Source organism: Sparus aurata, chromosome 22 (assembly GCF_900880675.1).
Source record: "Sparus aurata chromosome 22, fSpaAur1.1, whole genome shotgun sequence".
Lineage (NCBI taxonomy): Eukaryota > Metazoa > Chordata > Actinopteri > Spariformes > Sparidae > Sparus > Sparus aurata.
The window spans coordinates 19,237,554-19,259,306 of record NC_044208.1 but is presented as its reverse complement, the minus strand read 5'-3'; the positions used below and the strand labels follow the sequence as shown (position 1 = coordinate 19,259,306).

General features: G+C 44.6%; 1 protein-coding gene across 5 annotated transcripts in view; it reads right to left on the bottom strand.

The window, feature by feature from the left end:
- Positions 1–21,753, bottom strand: part of sash1a (SAM and SH3 domain containing 1a) — a 184,525-nt gene that overhangs the window by 74,941 nt on the left and 87,831 nt on the right. Inside the window, exon 1 of one of the 5 annotated variants that reach the window (XM_030404411.1) lies at positions 2,348–2,565. The exons of the other annotated variants lie outside the window; for them this stretch is intronic. The gene's annotated coding sequence lies outside the window, so the exon portion shown is untranslated. Of the gene's footprint in view, positions 1–2,347; positions 2,566–21,753 lie in introns of those variants that run through there. 5 annotated transcript variants of the gene reach the window in all.

The window sequence follows — 21,753 nt, the reverse complement described above, 5'->3', positions numbered from 1 at the left end:
CCGATTCAGCAGTGACCTCAGTCACATGAGTGCCACCTGCACTGGAACGTCATCGCCGCCCGCCTATAAATTACGCGGAGACGCCGGCTTAGCTCGTAACAGCCAGAAAATAAAGTGAAGAGCAGCGGTACATACGGTTCAGACCAGCTGGGCTGACAGAGGGAGATGGCTGAGTAACACATGCACATATGGCACAAACTGCACAGTCAAACAACTCCTGGGAGGCTGAGGAGGAAATGAAGGCTGGTGCTTCATCACTGTCCCAATCACTACCACCCCCAAAATGTCACGTGTGCTGCAAGGGAAAACCGCAAAAGCAGATGTTGTGCGGGACTTTGGCCCGCCTGCTTCACCTAATGCTTAAAGCTAATGATGTCAACAAACACCTGTTGCCATGGCACTTAGCCGTGCCCTGGTATGGATAAACAGGCGTGGGAGCTGGTTGGCCGACTCTGGCAGGGAGCTGCAGCAGCGGCAGCTGGCATGTACACTTTCATCTGGCAGAGAACTTGAAAAGGCATAGAGAAGTAAACCCAGTGATTCTCTTTAAAGCGGAGCTCTTCGCCACGGTTTTCGACTTCGGGGAGTCTCATCAGAGTCCGGCCCCGGACTGACACTCGCTGATGAGCTGAAAAGGTGGCAGAGTAAAGAGACTGACAGAGAGCAGGACTCGCTTTGACAGCCAAAGCCTTGCGCAGAAAATTCCCACAGAGAACTTGACACGTTAAGGCCAAAACCCTCTGAGCCAGACGCTGCGGCATTATGCGAGTCGGTTGAATTGGATTAATAGTGGCTTCAGTGTCACCGCCAGTTATATGAGTGACTGATTGTGTGCAATTACACGCATGTGAAAATGTGTGCATGTACGTTACTTGGGCTGGACAGTACAACAGCAACATATTGATATGTGAAGTGTGACTATGTATCGTCTTAGATTTTGGATAGTGTTATATCGCGATATGGCTGGAAGTGTTATCTTCTTCCAGTGGTGGAATCAGGATGTGTGAGGGGCAGGGGCGGAAAAAATAAAAGGGCATCCTGGAGGGCTAATACGGTTGTTTCTAGGCAACAAATCAAAAACAACGATTTGAGAAGATCTTCTAAATATTGTTATGTGATCTAAAAATATTATATTATTTTAAGTCCATATCGGCCAGCTGTAATTTATGTCCATGGGTGGATTTTGCGCAAGATGTGCACTTAAATGTGTCTTCGCGTCTTTGAGGGAGCGCTTCCCGTCAGTGTATACACTATCCGCGTTTCCTCTCGGCCGCCGGGCCTTCACAATGACATTGTGAAGTTAGTTCTTCCTGCTTTGGGCTAAGAAGTTGGAACTCTGGCCCCCGAGCAAACTCCCCTTCCTCCAATTTCTATCCCTCTCTCCTCTTCCCCGCCTCCGTTCCTTTCCTCCCTCCATCCGCTCCCTTGTTCCTTGTCAGCTGGCGGGGATATCCAGATGTGAAGGGGGACTTGGACAGGATAAGGGAGAGGGAGAGAGAGAGAGACAGAAATCCACATCCCCCTGGTGACAGACTTCATTGTCCAAGACCTTTTTGGACAAGGCATTTTAGACACATACACACAAACAATTATGCGCGGCAAACAATAGAGTCCCTCTAGACGACAAGGCCCCGATTGTGTGCGAGGGTTAGTGTGCCTGTGTGTGTGTGTGTGCATCTGGCGACAAAGCAAATCAATGGACAACATCTTTGCAGGAGATTCAGTGTTGATATTTAGCTGGCTTATTTACCAGGGGTCTTGGCCGGGCGTGCGGCTATTGTTCTCGTTTGGCGAGCAGGGAGGAGGAAAATCAATACGGAACTGAGAGAGAGCGACGGCAAAAGGTGATGCAGCAGCATTGCGTCTCTCTCTCCTTCTCCTTTCTCTCCTCCGTCTAGGCTAATTTCTGAACAATTACAGTTTGATCGACGTCCCCCCCATACACACGCCCCTGAAATGGAGGGGCGACGGACAGGTAATGGCAGAGATTTACTCCAGACGTACACAACGGCAAACACATGGACTCCGCACACACCCACACAGCATGCAGCCATGTGTATTAAGTTAATAGAGTGAGTCAGCAGAAAAGGGAGGTAGTCGGTAGGAAACAAGAGCAGAGCCTCGAAAAGGCTACTCACTACTGGAGCATTACTCACGCGAGTTTTACAAGTCTCTCAAAGTTCTTTTCACAGAACTCTACGGACTCCACTGCTTCACACACCACCTCAACTTTCACCAAACCCAGAGACGCTGAGGACAAATCAGTGACGAGGTAAAACAAATGAATGAGGCGATCCTCCTCTCCTGACAAAAGAAAACAGAGATAAATCTGAATGTCAGTACTCACCGCGAGGCAGCTCAGGTCTTAACCCCGGTCAATCTCTCTCTGGCGAACTAACACGGACTAACTCTCAGAGAACGGGAGCAACAAGTCGTGTACAGTTGGAGAACAATGCATGTCTGCCGGAGCGCAGCAGCAGCAGAGCGTGAGCAGCGGAGACACAGAGAGGTCCAGTCATCAGGCTGCTGCTCACATGGGACGGCGAGAGGAAGGGAAGGGGAGGGGAGGGTTAGCTATAGGATAGGCTACAGTAACTTGGGTTTTGGGCAGGGGAGGGGGAGGGATCTCATCCCTCGCTCCGCATGTCTCGGCTCATTTTCCCCCCTCTCTTCTGTCCAAAAATGTTTCGGCAAGTCTCGCATTTCTTGCCTCCTTCCTCCTCCCTTTGGTCCACTCCCGTTTCCCTTTGCTGCCTTTTGTTCTTGTTGTCTTTTTCCCACGCAAACACCACACGCCTCTTTGTCGCCCTCGTGCTCCTTCAAAAGGTGAATCAGAATGCCGCGGCCTCACCTCGCCACGCCTAAGAGGTGCAGCCGTGCTAAAAATAAAGACTGCGACATGTTTGCTCACACTTGTTCACATACGAAGTGACACGGCTGGCTGTGTAAAGGGACACAGTTCTCCTGTTGACTCATTTGTCTGTAACGCTCGTACATGCAATCATAGGAGAAGGGGAGAAAATTGCAGGGCTGCTCAGGTTTTTGGATCCGTCTCTTTCTCTCCCCGCTGATGTCACTCCGTTTTTATTTATTTTTTTTTTTTTCTCCCTCTTTTGCTCAAAGGCCCTAATTCACAAGTGGCCCAGATACCACACTGTGCGGGGTGGAAAGGAAGAAAAGCAAAGAAGAGAGTCAGAGAAGAGAGTAACCCGATACAGCTAAAAGCAACAATTATTTGAATGAGTCACTCAGCAGTGAGGTTTTGGGCTTTTTTTTCTGTTAACTCAAGAGAAAGAGACAGAGAGAGAATAAAAAAGGGGGAAAAATCATCCCATTTTGGAACGCCGCACCTCTTAAAGGACTCCCTGAGGTCGTGGGAGAGGAGAAAGGAAGAAGTGGAAAAAAAAGGGAAAGCAAGAGAGGGGAATGGAGGGGCAGAGGAGGACAGACATGGGCTTGGATAGGTACCATAGCGACTTCTTCTCCTCCTCCTCATCCCCAAATCCAGCCTCCGGGACACGGCTCACCGAGTCAGTCTTTGCTGACAGAACCTAATAACATAGGGGTACGCCACTCTTCCAGACCCGGGGGTGATGGTGAGCAGACGCTGACACACTGGCAAATAGGAAACAGATCGTGGACACACAAAGCATACAGCCTGAAGAAACTCAAGAAGCAGCTCCGACAAAATGCGACTGCGGTACCACAAGAACTCTGCTCGGTCCAATCGGGCTGCTTTTGTTTTGTCCTGGTTTCCGATGCTGTTAACAGACAAGACAGTGTGAATGAAGGCTGAAGAAATGCTCAGTGTAATGGCGTCATTTTCAGTAATGTTTTCTGATGTATAACAAAGCCATTTCCATGGCAATCTTCGCCCCGCTGCAGTTGTTTGGCGAGGAAATGAGAAAAATCTGATGTACAGTTGAAAAACCTGTGTTGAGACAAATTGCATTTCCCCTTATCCTGAACCGAACATTAGCCCAAACTCCATACCAGCCATCCCATGCACTTAATTTAATCTTTTAACCGAATCATAGGCATTGAAAATGGCAGTGCTGCGAGAAACGCTGATTGAAAAAAGGCTTGCACAAAAGACAGAATCACCTTGATGTAAATGCCAAAATTCTAGCGTTTCCAAGAAATATTCTTACAAAGACAATCGGATTGCTTTCTGATTTCCTCAGACTAACAAGTACTTGCAACACAGGACGAAACTTGAGTTTATCTATCCGTTTAGTCTCCGATAGGGACGTGAAATCAGATAGAAATGTTGCCAGGCTGCCAGCCTGACTTCATTTCCCAGGTGATTTTGCGCCCGGCGGCACACAAACTTGGATAGTGAAGCGAGATTCATACAGAACCAATCTAAACATCAATCGTGTCATTATTCTATAACCATTACACTGTCACAACATTTTCTTCACAAGGATATTTATTCCATCAAAATCTGTATGCTAGCTGTGCAGCGAGACGCTACTCATAAAAGCTTTGTCCGAACAGCACGAGTACATTGCTATCGGTCCGGTGACACTCCGGTCAACCTGTATATCCCTTGTATAAACTAATATTACAACTGACCTGCATCCTGTTTAGACCTGCCGTCACAACATTTAGAGAAGGAAATATAGAGCGATGGTTTGTGTAAACACACGGGCGGAGGAATTACAAAAAGTTGCTGAAGGAGACTCTCAAGGATGTGCAGCGCGGCCAAAATACATAAACGGACGTGTATACACATACAGATGAGGGAGCGCTGAGAAAATGCGGTCAACATTCTTTGTTCAAGTGGCGAACATTTCCTGTGTCAAGTATTTCTGAGCAAATGACTGAGGCAGGTTTGGATACTCTCTATTAGGCCATCTGGTTGGATCAGTCAGTTGTAATTATGTTTACAACTGACTGATCCACCCCAGTGTTTCCATGTGAGCACGTAAAAACAAGTAGCAAAAAGATTTTTATTTGAACGCTGGCAAACTAAAGAGCACACGAAGAACAGGGATGCACAGTGGCATTCGCATGCACAAAATATTCCGGTTTTGGCTTTTATTCGGAAAAAGACAATATTCCTACAAGCTGTAGGCAGTTAACAAACACGGCCTCTGACTTTAATTCATTCAACAACCTTCTAGATGGGTCAGTGTTGAGATATCTGTGCTTATCCAAGAACCTGTTGACATTCAAATCTTTCCAAATCATTAAAAGTCTGTCTTTCTTCTTCTGACCAGACATGTTGCCATTTCCCTTGGGCGTGCATCTCTATCCTAGCCTTGCAAATTGTTGGCTAAGCAACACATAGAGCTGTAAACAGTTAAGAAGCTGTGGGAACCAGGCTTGGCCGCTATCCAAAATGTATCATCACGATATTGTCCTGCCCAAAAATGGTGACAGATATCATCATCGCTTTGCTCATGAAGTCAGCCAATGGCTCTGGGTGATGGATGCTGGGGTCAGACTGCAAGAGTATGTGGTGTTGCCCTGCTCACTACATGCATTCTCATTCACATCCCTTGGCTCACCATTGCCCTCTGTCAAAAACCTGAAATTTTGACAAACAGGCGAGCTGGCATTCTTAGAAAGCACTACATTCAGACCATTGTGTCCATTTCCATTTTCAAAATAAAAGCCTGACGATGCCGTAACAACTGTTCGAATGTCACAATATTCCACAATATCTAATATTGGCCCAAGTTTAGAGTGAACCCCAATAGAGACACATATCCTGAATGTATACACATGTCCAAAGAACACTCAAAATCCTGAGTAATCCTGGCATATCCCACATGTTTTAATCTGGAAAAAGCTACAGTGGGAATAAGCCCTCATCTGCAATATCCAAAAATGAAAATGCTGTATACACGACCAGTATCAAATTCTAAATATTGTCTTTTTCTTAATAACGGTGGAATATACAAGTGCATCTAGACATAGCTGATGGCACACAAAAAAATGTACAACCACACATACGTCGGCACAGGCAGACACATAAAATGTTTATTGAGCCGTCTGTGCAGTACGTAGGTTGCTTTCTGGCAGGTCCGGGAACATCAAAGAGTCCATGCTTTCCACTGTTGCTGGAGGCTGAGGTGCTACACTGATGCGGAGCAGGCATGAAGGTCATCCTTGTTAAAAGCGAACATGGTAGTAAACTTGCAAGCCACAGCGGTATTTTATATTACTGCACGGTTCATGATTGATACAAAGAAGGGGCCCCTCTCACAGTGTTGTGAAGAAAACACGAATGCATCATTGTAGTGCCGCCTCGTACAAATCAAATCAAACCGCCAATCATGTTGTTTGCAAAGTCTCCGATCTGCTGGTCTGCGTCTTGCTCTACGTTTCTTTTTTCTCTTTGTCTCACACACTTACACGGCGCTACTCTGAAGAAAAAAAAAAAAAACCCTCATCAAAACCCTTTGGAATCAATTAGCAGAATGTAAATAGGCCATTCAATTACTGTTAGCACCAAGCACTGTCCTTGTTCCTCCTGAGGCAAACAATCAAGCAGCAGACACAAATTAACGCCGAACAAGAGCACTTGTCTAAAGTCTGATCACCCACTTGCAGTGGATGGCAGCGCCGGGGAGTGTGTATGTGTGTGTGTTGCTTTAGTGTGTGTGGGCATGAGAGCGTGGGCGTATGATCTATCCCGAAGAATTGTTTCTTTCTGGGTTTGTTGATGTTGGTCAGAAACAGGTCAACTTAGTTGCGATACAGTTGGAAAAGATGATATATTATAGAGGGAGTCAGTCTAACACATAGCAATATTTGCTGTCCATCCAGTGCAGGGTTAACAGGCCAGCCAGTCCAGCTAGCGGGCACAGAGGACGGCTTCAGAATACTGATCGCTGTGACTGGCTGTAACTAGACATAATGTATATACACAAAGCTATCCTCACACACACACACACACACACACACACACACACACACACACGCACACACACGAGTCTCCTTTCACCATCTGCTAGCCGAGTCTGGGTAATAAGTCTGAGAACAGAAAGAGAAAGAGAGACATGGAGGACGTGTGAGGCTTTTACAGCTTTTCAGAGACAAAACGGGAAAGAAATTTGACAAGAAGTCTATCTAAATGCCTCTGCACCCGCGCGGGCACACCTGCCGGTGGGGTTTTTTTGTGGTTTTTTTGAATGCGTCAAAGGATTTTTTGACAGCTCAACCGCGCCTGACAAAATTCAAAAGCGTTCATGAATTTTAAACAAGCGGCGGTTAAGGAATTTAGCGCCAACGTCGCATTTAAGCCAATTTATATGCAAATGTGTAACAAGTGGCAGCAGCGGAGCACGGAAGCAGCGGAGAAGAATTAGCGCCCCGCTCATTGACTTAACTGACCCGCTGCACTAATACAAACTCCCCCGTTAATGAGCTCCAAACACAAACACACACACACACACACACACCTACTGTATATAAACAGCACTTACACAACATTCCATGTTGCCAGTTTTCATATTTCTTTCCTGCTTGATCTCAGAGGTAATCCCATTGACCCCACTGAAATATGTGTAGCATTCCGCCACTAGATGGCAGTAAACATCTGGTCTTACCTACACGCTCACACACAGGGAGACACACACGGATACTACACAGGGTAGGCATGCCAGAATGGGGAGTGAACGTGATGAAAGACCACAGCAGAAAGCAGACAACCAGGCTCAACCGCAGAGCACGTAGGACTGAGGCTTAGAGACAAACAGGCCGAGGCCTTTTTCTGTCACGCTGTATCACTACACACCACAACGTTCAAGTTTACAGCTCCAAAGTCAGAGCCGACACAGCTTATAGATGTAAAGCAAGAGGTCAAGGCCTGTGGATGAGACCGGTGGTTTGTTGAGATGTGCTCGTGTTCTCTTTCAAGTGGCACCATCGAGCTCGGCTTCGAGATGAAATGAATGAGGCACTCTGTATAACATATTAGTATACAGCGCTGCAGGCGGTGCAGGTTTGCTGGTTGTGTGCTGATGAAGAGGGACAGGCGAGCTGGAGGAAGCAGAACTCGATCGGGGTTTAGCCTGGAGGGGCCGAGAAGCCGTGACATCCCGGCGCAACGATGTCGAGCTGAGTGGAATTTCTTTTTTGGCTTTTTCTCGCAGAGTGGAGGCTCGCAGCATCCTCTCACGCCACTTGTGTGAGATTAATGTCATTACTCTTTTTCTGCTTTCTGTATTATACGTAGGACATTACAAGTGTTTACCTAATACGTTCCTTCTTACCTAGCATGAAACATGGCTGCTTGCGCCTTCTTAAGTCTATGTTCAACAGATGACAGGCTGAAAATGTTAAATTACAGTTAAATTGCAGTGGTGGACTCAGGATGTTTGAGGGGCAGGGGCAAAAATAAATAAAAACGGCACCAGCTGTATGTAGGGAGCACCAGCATGCAGAAAGTCGTGACATGTTTATAGTGAAGAGTGGACGCTTCGCCACGTTTTGTCTGTTATAAGGGCACCCTAGAGGGCACTTTATCAATTTTATCTAACATCCCTTGAGTCCACCTGTGAATTCTCTGATTCTGTAGCAGTTATAAACCTTCAGCACAAAGGCTTGAACTTTTACATTTTAGCCTAGCATGCTTGTTTAGCCACACTAGTGGCTCAAAATCAAAGCTCTCGAAATTAAAGGGCTATCAGAATTTGGTAGACGTTCACACCACCATCAGGAATGGTTAGAACCTCGGTGATACTTATTCTTATTTTTTTCATTTGTGTTTTTATTATCACCAAACACCCGCAAGACTATTGACATTGCCATTACTCATTAGCATGCTAACAGGATACACTAAGATGGTGAACAACATTACATCCTGCTAAACATCAGCATGGTAGCACTGTCAATGTAAGGATGTTAGCATGCTAACTCAGCTCTGTCTTGACTAGTATAGCCTCATACAACTCTTAAACAGTCTCAGAACTTCCTCTTCTTCTTCAGAACTTTATGGAAATCCCCCATCAACAAATCACATGATTGTTTAGAATTCATGCTTTGATCACCGTAACTCTTGCCAGATGCAAACAAAGAGTCAGCACAGTGGATGTTTGACACAATTCTTTATAAAAGTGAAATTAGCCATTTTTTGGAATATGCAAAGTATAAGATGTAAATAGAGTGGCCCCTTTTTCTTTTTTCATTTGAGCGGAACTTGGCTAATCAAACAGCATGCGGAAACACAACAAAGGCATGTTTGTTGGTCACTGGGTATCAAACAAAATCTTAAAAGGCCCCCAAAAACCATGAATTCCAGTCCATTAACTGCGCCAAGGGTTTGGATGGATGTACTGTGTGCCTTCTACTTTGAATACTTTGGGTTTAGATCCACTTCTCAACCCCCAACCCTTCCATTACTTTTCATCCAACCATTCAAGTCAGATCCCAATATACCAACCCTTGTTTAATAGTACAAGAGATGTATAGTGAATTCCCTCTAAGCAGTGTCACCACCTAATATAAGCAGGTGGTTCTGGAGCATTCTCACCCACAGAAGATCACTAGAATCTTTCTATCATCCGTACTTTATATCAGAAATCTTCCTTCTGGTCATCTTCGACCTCCTTTCCTGTTTGTCTCACTCTGCCTCGCAGCTCAAATCACAGGTTTGGGGCCAAGCAGTCGAGTCCAGAGTATCAGAAATCCACGGGGAGAGATGATTGCCTGTGATTACAGTCTGTAATGCTCCTCTCCCTCCGACCATCTCCTCTGGGCTCATCTGGCCAGGCCTGGCTGAGGCAATGCTCTCCGCGCTCTGTAGTCATTAACCAGAGAGAGCTGGAGCAAGGGAAAGGCTCACCGGGGACGCACTGACACGTTTCCCTTCACCTTGACATTGCCTGGAGGTTACACCATTCATTTTCGCTGTACGGTTGTGGGAGGCGAGAGTCATGTGAATCAAGGGTTTTCTGATACATAAAAGGTTTCTCTGTGTGAGGTAGCCCTATTCCCCAGGCTCTCGGCGTGCTCTGAAGTGTTGGAATGTGTGTCGATGAAAGACACGTGAGAGAGGATGTGAATCTATGTGGATTTATGTGCCGTTATTCACACATGGCTAAGCATAGTTGGAAAATGGTGTGAGTATTGGCAGGAAACATCAGCCGGAGCCTTATTTCATGTCCTCACACATGATTGTTTGTCTGAGTATCAGTCAGAGTAGATCAAGTCTGTCTTCTCCCATTGGCATTGACTAAGGACATCAGGTTTAAGTCAGAAGGCGAAAAGACAACGCTCATAAATTTTTTTACTGTTACTCTTTGGAGAAGATAGCATTTACATTATAATCACTGACTGTACAACATAGGGATGGCCAATGTGAAGCCCATGTCTGAAACCTGCGGTCTTTCCGATGGCCAGCAGGGGGCGACTCCACCGGTTTCAAAAATAACTCCAATTGTATGTAAGCTTATGAGAAAATGACCCTACTTCTTGTTTGATTCATTACCTCAGTAAACACTTTTCTAATGAGTTTATGGTCTCAGTCGCTAGTTGCAAGTCTTTTTCAACACAGCATGGTGTCCATTTTGTACATTATGGTCCCATCTGGAGTAAAAATAGACGTTTTTAGGACGTTGCTACCTCGTGATTGATGTATCCTTGGATTCTGAGTCAGATCCAATCAGGATATCCTCCCAAGCTCCAGCGGCATGTCCAAATTTCTGGCAAAAAAAACAAAATATAATGCAGATGGCGTAATGCCAAATTCAAGGCTCGGTCCACAAAACAATGGATGATGTCCTGGTCCATTTATATGCGAGTCAATGCTGAATGGGATTCTCTACATTGGGTGTTGGGTATGAAGTGTTGGCGAGGCTACTGGCTGTGATGTTCTAGTAACCTGTAACCTTGCTCGACAGTTGTTTTCACTTGCCTGTCAGTCAAATTCCAGAGGAATGATCGACAGCTGCCCGTGGCTCTTGTAAACGTGTCTGCTGAATTAACCCTGTACTGCCCTCAGGAGGTACCTCCATGTGATCCTCCCACCACTTTCACTCTCCCTGTCCTCCCCTCCCTGGAGGGTGTTTAGGTAAGGGTAATACCGAGCTGCCATCGGCGTGGCTGGTCCTGACGTGTGTCCTCACCCCCCCACGCCCCACCCCCCAGCCCTCTAGGGATTGGAGCCCAGCCAGCCGTGTGTAATTAAAAGCGCATAAAGACAGATCAAGCTCTCTGCCGCTCTTTTCTATTCAAGAATGCCTCGAGGCTGAACCCACTCCGTGTCCTGCTGCTGTCAAGCTCCGGGGAACTCATTTATTAAAATGCTCAATAGCTTTATCCTCGATTTTTTTTGAAGAGAATAAGGATGAATAAAATCTCATCTGCAGGATTCACCCAATAAGGGACTTTTTACGTCAGAAAATAACCTTCTGCAAAAGAGTCGTGGAGGTCCATTAATTAAATTTCCCTTTTTGAATTCATGAAATCGTCCTTTGAGAAGAATGTATATGCACTCGTGTGTTTCGAAAGCCAAAAAGATGGAAATATACCGACTTCGAACTACCTCTACCTTCTAGTACAGCTATTTATATAAGTGGGAATCCCTGACCGAGCCACAGGTGCACTGTACAGTAATATGTCAGAGTGTGTCAGGTCAGCAGCCTTTCACTCATTCTTTGGCCGGTTTCCATTTCAATGCCACCGCTTTTCATCCCGTTGAACTATTGTGTCTGTGTAGGCTGCACAAAATCCATCCTGTCAGGATACAGAGTCCGCACATCATCACTCAATTTCTCACCTTGCCCCGCTTATTTCCTCCTCACCTTTGCCTGTTTCCAGTCTCTTAGACAGCTATAAGGGCTACATGTGAGAATCTGGCTCCATCAAATGTGTCTGAGTACCTTTTTTTCAAACTCTAAAATCTCTGTCAGTAAAATAAACTTGAATCATTGTGTTATTTGATATTGTGACAATTCTATTTCCTATTTGCTTGCTGAATTGAATCCAAATCTTTTCTGTTTTATTGGGTTTGACAACTTATAAATAGCTTTGTCACTGATAAAGGTTTGCACAGCTTTCTGATGAACAGGATACGCCCTCACTCTGCATACAGTACGAGCGCCAAGTCTGCCAAAGATGGGACGAATGCATCTTGGCACCCCGCACGGGTCCCTGTGCCAGTCGCTGAATCTTTTTTTTAATCTCTTGCTTGCCTCTGTCTTAAATTAGTAATTTAGTTTCTCTTTGCGCTGGCAAGCGAGCGTGCGAGCAGAGGAGGCGAGCTGTTTTTATCTGCTCAAGTGTATTCATATTAGACAAATAAAATGAGAGCGAAAAAAAATTCAATTCTCACCTCTTCTGAGTGGCTGCTTTCTTGTCACAAATCAGATTATTTACACCCACGGCGAGCGGGGCGCGCTAACGTCAGAGTGATCAACAATTCTCGACAGCTTGCTGGAGGAAGTACGGGAGGGGAGCGAGTGCATGGCAAGAAGGAGGTAAGAGGTAAAGCGCAGTTCATCTTAGTGCTGACTTCGGCTGTAATATTCTTCTACAGTGTTGGCAGTGGCGTACGTGAACTATCTACACCCTCAAGGCTTTCTCAGCAAGGGGAGTTCACGGACAGTGTATTAAATAACCAGGGGTTAGACCACAGTTAATGATGTGTTGTATATTTTGCAGACGCGGTGATTGTGCATTAGTAAAAGTCCTGGGTCTGGAAGATACGGCGGTTTAGGCGGCAGTGGAACGTAGAGATGATGGTTTTGGGGGTTTATTATAGGGTGACTGACGTTTTGTTTTTTGTCAATGGACTAAAAAACTACCAGGAAATAACTCCAAAGGTTCCTGGAAAACCCAAGGTTCATCATTTTCTACGGTTTGGGGTTACATTATGAATTATAGCTGTAAGAAATGTTTTTATGATCGCGGATAAAAGTCTTTTTTGTTGTTTGGTTGATAGCCCCTTTCAAAACAGCTTTCTCACAACGAGCCTTCAAGAGATAAATAAGAATTTACAAACGCCCCGTTTGACGAGCCGCTAATGGCTTTGCATTTTTCAAAACAAAATCGAAGGATATCAACCCAGGGATGTGTAATCAATGTATATTTATGAGTGTAATGCAATAGCCATTTAAGATAATCAATATTTACCGCCTTACTGATAACCAAGGCTGCTTGTTTATGGCGAGCCGAGGCGTGCCCTTGAGGCTCTATTGGAAGGTTTGTGTCTTCATACATCACTGCACACACACAGATTTGTGCAAATGCAGCCTCACACACGCCGAAACACACACTGTGTGTGATAGCCCCACCGGGTCACAGACCCCATTACCGCGACAGGTTCCAATCTTGTCCAATTCTGGCCAGCGTGGGCCCACAGACAAAAGCCCTGGCATGGGGTTACACTCACAAAACAGTGGAATTAAAAAAACGTCAGGACTGCAGAGTGAAGATGGGAAGACAGATTTGAGATTTATGAGTGTGAACAGGGCGGGCTCGCAGTGTGACAGACCTAGCGTGTGATGGTAAAATGGAATTATTGAGCATCAGCCATATTTACCCACACCTACACACAGAGAGAGACTGAGGTGGAGGTTGCTGCACTCGTCGGAGGACTTTCATTTGCGACAAAACAAGCTCTCCAGAGAGAAGAGACAGACATGCTTGTTTGTCCAGACGGACCAGCACTATGTTGAGAAGTCAGCGTCGAAACACGGAGCAGTGTGCTCGTACAAGGTCGCAGGATGTTTCTCTAGCTCTTAGAAAATGATCTCTGGGCATCTGTGAAAAACACTGATCGACCCTACCTCACGTGATCGCTGCCTGGATCATGATCAGCGATCTCACTCAATGAAACATCATTTACGCTCTTTGCTGTAGTTGCAGGTGGGTGATTGGTTCGTATCCAACCTTTGACCGTTTGCAGCATGTCACCCCGCCTTTCTCATCATGTTTTGTGGCAAACAAAACCGTGAAAAGGCCCAAAAATGTTCTGATTTTGGCAGAAGTGAAGTGAAATTGAACAATTAAACGTTGCCAATAGAGATTTCACTTATGGGTTATTGTTTGGGCTCGCCATGTGTGTTAATTAACAACATTTCTTTGTTAGAAATAATAGTTTGGGCAGCACAGTGTTTACCTGGAAATGCAATGCTGTTGCAAATTAGTTATATATGAACATTGTTTCTAGGAGACGGGGCTGCACTGATGAATGACCTACTTTGCCATTAAGGTATGAGGAAGCCTTTGTAGAAAACTGCATTGTAATAGTCTAATTACACGCAGCCCTCGGGCCATGAAAAGCCTTGGATCTCTGCTGTCAGCTCGCCTCTGTGTGAAATATGGACACCTATCCTGAGCCCCTCTCCTCTCCCGCTCCATCTCAGTTCCCCTTGGCTGCCTTTAATTACAGATAGAGGGATAATGGAACAGCAGAAGGCCGAACCTGCCAAGAGAGGGGAAATAAGAGCGACCAGTGGCGGTCACGAGAGCCAGCAGAGTGCTGGGATTAGGATTCACCTTTTTCCTGGGGAGCAGGTTTGGGCAGTGTGGGTACAGAATGGGGCGTCCCCCCCACTGATCCCACCCCAACGGAGACTTGTCAAAAAATGATTGATTGCCATGTCCTTACTGGAGATGGAGCCACGCTGGAGGCACATTGGCTGCGCGCATCACCTAAGCCGGCGACGGCTTACCGACAGTGTGAACAATGGGACACTGTCAGCCGTGCGACCCCTTGCTCGACATTACTCAGAGAGAATGAGAAAGAACAGGTGAGCTTGAAATAATTATTAGCCAGTGTTCATGTAATGCCATTGTAGTGTTTCAGTGTGGTCTTTTCTCAAGGTTAATTGATGAGAATTAATGGATCGCAGAGCTGGGGGGTGCGCGCTGGTGTTTGTTGGCAGAATGTTTCATAACCAGCCCTGAAGCTACCCAGTGGCCCAGAAATTCCATTTAATAAAGATTAGCTCTCTCCTTTTTCTCGCAGACCTCATTCTCCTTCTTAATTAAGAGATGAAGATAAAAAAAATTGGTCGGCCGCGAGAATCAGAAAATATCCCCGGGATTTCTAACACAAAACACGGCTCAGAGCCCACATGAAAGGCCGGGGACGCATGCATATTTAATGCCTATTGGAAACAGCTTAGATCAGTTCCTTCATGGAGAGCGCTGCGGAAAAACTGAAAATACTCTTACTATAACCCTCTGCTCCTTGGGCTGTGTGAATGTGTGAGTAGGTATGTACCGTACACCGGTGTCTGCAGGGGGTGCGGGGTGGGCTTCAGTGAGTGTGATTGCGCAGCAGGACTTGGCTTCCTTTGTAAAGGAGAGTAGCACGGCGGGGGAAACACACACATATCCACACATTACAACACTATGGGACCATTGTCCCCCGCTTCACGAAATAGATTTCTTTTACCGCATCCGAGAGTGGAAAACACGGGGGCGATTCTGCAGGACAGCCGCCTTTATTGTCTTCTAATTGAAAGATAACACTCTGGTTGGTTAAACCACCCATCGAATAAAAAAACCTAGAGGGAATATTCTACGCCCTCTTGTTCAGGCTGAAGCAGAAACCAACATATGAACATGTAAAAAATGTTATTTTATTCAAGTGAATTCACTTAAGACTGCTGCCTTCACTTAGGGCACAGCAGTATGTGTCTCCAAAAATAGACGAGTCTCGTATGCTAATGGTCATAAACTAGACACACACCCTTCCTACTGAGTTCAAACAACTCCAATAAAGCCTAAAGGACTATACCAGCTGTTTTTTACATGTTGTAGTCCATTTAATACTAATGGCTCGTACCTGACACTGCTCACCATGTGCTGCCATATGTTTAAAGCAACATAATGTTAAATGTCTTACCTTAAAATAACAGCTTACAACATCATTTGGATGGTACAGGGTCTTGTAATAGAGTGAATAGTGTCTCTGTCTCCCCTGTCACTTGTTTCTGCACTTTGTAACTTCAGTGAGAGGGTAGGATCGCAGCCTTACATACATGTTTACTTCAAGATACAAATTCTCGCCACATAATAATGTTAACAATGAGTTAAAAAACATGTAATGAGTTAAAAGTATTTTGATTTTAGCACCTGACAAATTGTTAAAGACCTGGACCTTGTATTCACGACAGTCTCCGGTGTTGCATTTAGGAACTGTGGGCGGCACCAGATTGCACAAAATTCACTTCTGTTTACACTTCTACATAATGTTGCTTTAAAGAGGCAACAAACACACATGTGCACACACACGTTAACAAACATAGCATGCCTCTGAAGGTCTTAGCTCTCTAATTTTTTTTTTTTATGATATGTGCTCATATCCAGTGGACAGTCTCCTCGGGGGTTAAGTATTAATTTAAGTCAAATAAAGTCATCCATGCGTTCCAGCTCATTTCCATCTCTGAACAATTAAATCCAGGTGGCTCTTGAATATCATTATACTGCGAGGAGATCACAGTCAGAACCACGCTTTCCTGTTTGCTATTCTCTTTTGCTCCGATTGACCGATTGCACATATTTGGACCTACCCAACAAAGTTATCGGAAGTTTCGCAATTTAGTGGGCCAAACACGAAGCCAACTGAAAGAGAAAAAAATATGCAACTTTAACTATCCCCCACCCCTCCTTCTTCCTCTCTCTTCTCTCCTCTGCTCTTGGTTTCTTGCACTGCCGAGTCTCTTCCCACTCGTCCTTCGCTGATTGTTTATTCTGTCTCTACTGCTTTTTCTACACAAGCCCGGCTTCTGCTTCTCCGTCCTTTAATCCTCGCTTTCTCTGACTCCTTTCATATAGGCTGCTATGACACCAGGGATCTGATCATCTTTGCTCAAGTATGAGGAGAGAGTTAGATGGCTGGAGCTTAGAATATGTAATGTCCATCCTGAAACCCTGTAGAATGTCCCTCCTTGGCACAATAAATGCTTTCAATGGCGATCGAGGGTTGGAAGCATCCTGGAATCCGCCCGACGGACAAGACCACCTCCTCGGCTTACACTCAGAGTTATGGGCCATTTATGGAACAGGGTAGCGCCCTGCTGTGTCTGCGCATTCAATGTCAGATCCACGCTGACAGAGTGCTGTTTGTTTTCCTAGGATGGCGACTGGCACCATCCTTAGAGACAAAGGTTGGACAAAGGTGACCTTGTTTCCCTTGTGGAGTACATAAATCACTGGAGGGGCAGGAGGAGCTACGTGAGCATGACCAAAGGGGAGCACTAACACTCATAAGGAGCACCCTCAGAGGGAAAATGAAGCACACCTTGCCACCTGCTATCCCGGGGAAGCAGATATGTTAAGATAGATACTGTGACATTCAGAAAATAGGCCTGAACGCAGCATCTCTGCTCTACAGAAGTGATTACAGAAGTTCTTTGTTCTATGCCTTATTTTTTTTTTTTGCTTTGTCTGTAGATTTATGTTGCACACACGTAGCATTTCAGGAATCCAAACCAAAGGGGTCAAGAGTCCACTGAGACCTGGTATCATTAAAGGACCATGCTTTTAATTTTCTTTTTACTTTCCTTCAGTGTTTCATGTAGATTTGTGTGAATGTAAAAGGTCTTAAAAGTTAAAAAGGTCCAAAGTCCACACCAACAGAAGCTCCTCTCTCCAGCGGAAAACACTGGTCCCAAAACGCCTCGTTAGAAGTTCCGCCTTTAATTCTGTGACTACATGATATCACACTACGCCACCCTGTCACATATTTGCATAATTTATACCTAGCAACTAGTTTGGCATATTTGAATTCATTTAGCGCAGCTGCTATGTTGCTGTTAGCGGTGCTTGTTCAATCGTGTGTGAGCTGACCAATCAGAGCAGACTGGGTATTCAGGAGAAATAATATGTACACAGGAAGATTTTTGGATCCATACAGCAGACGTGATAAGTATCCTGATCTCAGTAAGGATATAGATTTGACATATTTTCTGTAATTTCTTCTGCATAGGTTCCTCACTTTTTCCCACACATAGATAGTATCATATATATGGGTATCTAGTTCAACATGTAATTATTTCTGTGTAATCTCATCTCACATCATTCTGCTGTTTTGTTATTTTCTATTTGTTTCCTGGTTATCTAGGTCACGTGATTGCCCTCCATTGGCTGCTGCTACTATATAAGTGGGGCCAAACACATGTTGTTTGCTCTTTGGAGCTTTTTGCAACCCAGTGCTCAAAACGTGGGCTTTTTAAAAAATGATTTAGCCCCTATATTGACGGCTGTGGAATATGTCCTTCCTCATTCATCACATCTTCTTGTATTTGGAGAGGCCCCTTGTTTCGAACTTGACTTACAGATTTAAAACAGTCTTTCTGTGTCACCATCAAAAGCTGAGAGACTTCCCCTAAAAACTGAAGGACACTACGTAGACCCTCCAGTCTACTTCACATCCAGCAGGAAACACTCAGTTGGAAAAGCCTCCTCCATTCTCTGTGGATTTAGATGACTCTATTTATAAGAGTACTAATCACTGAGCCACAGTGCCACCTATCACAGCCATGCTATGTATGTTTAATGCATCACAGCAGGATGGTGAGTACAGGAAGCAGATGGATGCCTCTATACAGAGTCAAGGTCATGGTTTGCAAGCGCAGAGCTCCTCCAGCAGGTGGCTCTCCTCTCTCCTGGGGCAGCTAGCTATAAAACGCGGAGCAACATCTGTTTTTTCCCCACCGCGCTGGTGCGTATGTGAGGAAACGACACAAAACACACAGACACACACAGCTGTATTTTCTGGATCAGATTTCCATTCTCCCAGAGTGACTTTCAAGCGGCTTCCTGAGAGACTAACTAACTTCGTTTTGGATGCATCAAGTGCCACGAAGAGAAAATAAAGCCGATGGAACTCTACAAACAGCCTGCCCTTCACTTGATTAAGAGCGAGACAACAGGCAGAGCTCGGCGACACTGTTCGATAGCAGCAGCCTTTGGCTTGTTGAACTTTATGGGGGAATGCAAATCAGAGGGGCTGAAGGACTCTCTGAGTCGCTCCCCAGAGCTGAAGGGCTGTTGGGAAATCTCCAAAAAGGGCAGACGTGCACAGAAATAGAACACTCCTTCATGCATACATTTGTAATGACACCTAAGCATCAGTCATGTTAAAACGATACTCAAAAACCTACAGCAGCTGTTTTTTTTTGTTCTGTTTAAAAAATAATCTCCAGTGAACATTTAAAGGAGACACATTATGCTGATTTTCAGGTAACATTTTTTTATTCTGGATTACTACTAGAATAAGTTTACATTCTTCAGTGCTTGAAAAACTCATCATCACATTATCTCATACTGTTTAGTGCTGCAGCTCTGTCTAGGCTCCCCCCTCCTCTGATTGGTCAGCTCACACATGCCTGACAAAGCACTGCTAACAACAACATAGCAGTTGTGCTAAATCAATTCTCATGTACCAAACTAGCCGCGAGGCATACATTAAGCAAATGTCTGACGTGGTGATGTCACAAAGGAATTAAAGGCGGGACAACTGATGAGGCGTTTGAGGAGCAGTTTTTTCTGTGGGAGAGAGGAGCTTCTATTTGTGCAGATCTTTTTCATGTACAAGAACAGAGATGAAACACTGAATGAAAAGGAAAAAAACACTGAAGAAGCACAATAGGTCTCCTTTAAACATCATGCTAATCCATCTTCCATACTACTACTCCAGACTGGGGATCAAACATACGCCCACAATACATCTGCACTCACCAGGGGCGTGGAGGATTATATTGAGACCCAATTCCCTCCTCAAATCCCACCAACTCCATGTTAATTATTCAAAAATAGAAACTCGTTAACACAGTAAATATTATGACCTAATTTCGTCAAGATTGGGATTTGGAACGATTGGAAGTGTGTGTGCACATGTGTGAAGCTTTTACATGTAAAAGGGAGAAAAAAAAAAAAATGTTTCAATGTTTACTCTACAAAGCCCATCCAGAGAATCTGTGCAGCCTTGTGTAGCCAAAAAGACCGTCTTTAAACAAAAAAAAAAGGTCGCCGCTCTGGATTCACCCAAATGCTCTGAAGCCGCAAGTCCAATAACATTTCAAAATAGGCAAAATCAGAGCAAATGTTTGTTCAGATGTGTGGGCAACATGCACTGAAGATTGACAGGGAAACACAATGTGTGCACAAGCGTGTCTGCAAGTGTGTGTGTGTGTGTGTGTGTGTGTGTGTGCAGTAATGAGAGTGTAGGCAGTAATGAGAGGCTGTGTGGAGCTGGTTCCACTGCAGAGCCATGCTGGGTACACTGTATTGATCTGCTCCACCACTGGGAGGACTGGTGCTAGATAATGATGACTATCTGTGATCTTTCATTCTCACCCTCTATGTCTCCATCTCTTATATCAGCCTGCCTGTCTATCTCTCTGTTTTAAAAAAAGAAAAAAAAGAAAAAGAGACTCACATTTAAGTTGATCACACTTGCAGTCTCTCTTACGCGCTCAATCTTTCAGGGAGACATTTCATAATGGGGATTTTTATAAATACTTAAGCTTTTTTGAAATTCTCAGCAGAGAGGATTGCATTTTGTAATTTCATTTCCTCTAAATATTGTCTCGCATTCAGTCCCCAGACGCAGCGCAGTTGGTGTAGCCCTGACAAAGTGCTGCTACACAGCATCAGCTCTCTAAAGGCTTGCGCCTTCAAAGCACCAGACAGCGTTTTATGTCGGCATCAGCCAGACTACTGGAAGTCCTTTTTTTTATGTTCCACAAGCAGCCAGCAATTCCTGAAACAGCACCATTCCTTTTTGTTGAAAATGTTTCCCCTCCCTCTCAGACACTTACACCCAGAAGTATTACCCTCATAAACACCTTTAACTCGAACCAGAAAAATCGTTTTGGAAACCGATGAGTTGGAAAAACGGGAAAGCCTTGAATTCAAATTGGAAACAAACGACGCGGCTAAAAAAAAGGAATCCTTCCAATAAGTGAGGACATACATTGTTAAAATCTGCTCCTCCAGAGAAACGCAGATGGATTGTTACCTGCAACATAACCAACTGCACAAGAAAACTTAAAGGGGCAATATGTAGTTTTGGAGAATTTTAATACTAAACATATCACTGATGGAAGAATACAAAATCAGAAATATGTAATTATTCCATAACTGAATAAACACACTGTTCTCAGAGGAAAACAAGGTCCAGAATACTGTTTGAAGCTGTAAAGGTGGCAGGGGCCGCCACATATATACAAAGTAAAACAGTTTGAAATTGCGTTGTCCTTGAAGGTCAGTTTGATTATTCAGTGTATTCAGTTATGAGAACATAAAAGTTTGTTTATTTTACAAAATTAGTCACTGAAGATCTTTTTCTTCTAGTTAAAATGTTCTCCCCAAAAACTATATAGCGCACCTTTAATTTCACCGCAAAATGAGAAATGAGAAAATGAGAAAGAGAAAGACATTAAAAAAAAAGAGATCAGAGCAAACTGGGTCGCACATAAATCCTTGACCCTCGTTCAAGGATGAAAGCAAGCTTTAGTGACAGCAACTGAAGGTGACAAATCCATTCATAGATTAATCGTTCAGCTACCAATCAATACGTCGATCCCGACTTAGTGAAAACTCCAGCAATACTGGATCTAAAGGTGCTTCGAATCCATGAGAAAAAAGACCTCGAGCTCCTCATTAAAAGAGCCTTTAATCCCGTCGCTCTCTTTTGAAGCTACATTATTCAATCAGACACAGCTCTGTGAATAACACAGACATCAGCTTGATGAGAAACCGGCGCTGGTCATTTGTCATCCACATCTCAGGCCTGTTGACAACATGCTCAAACATCCTCCTCGTATTTCGCCACAT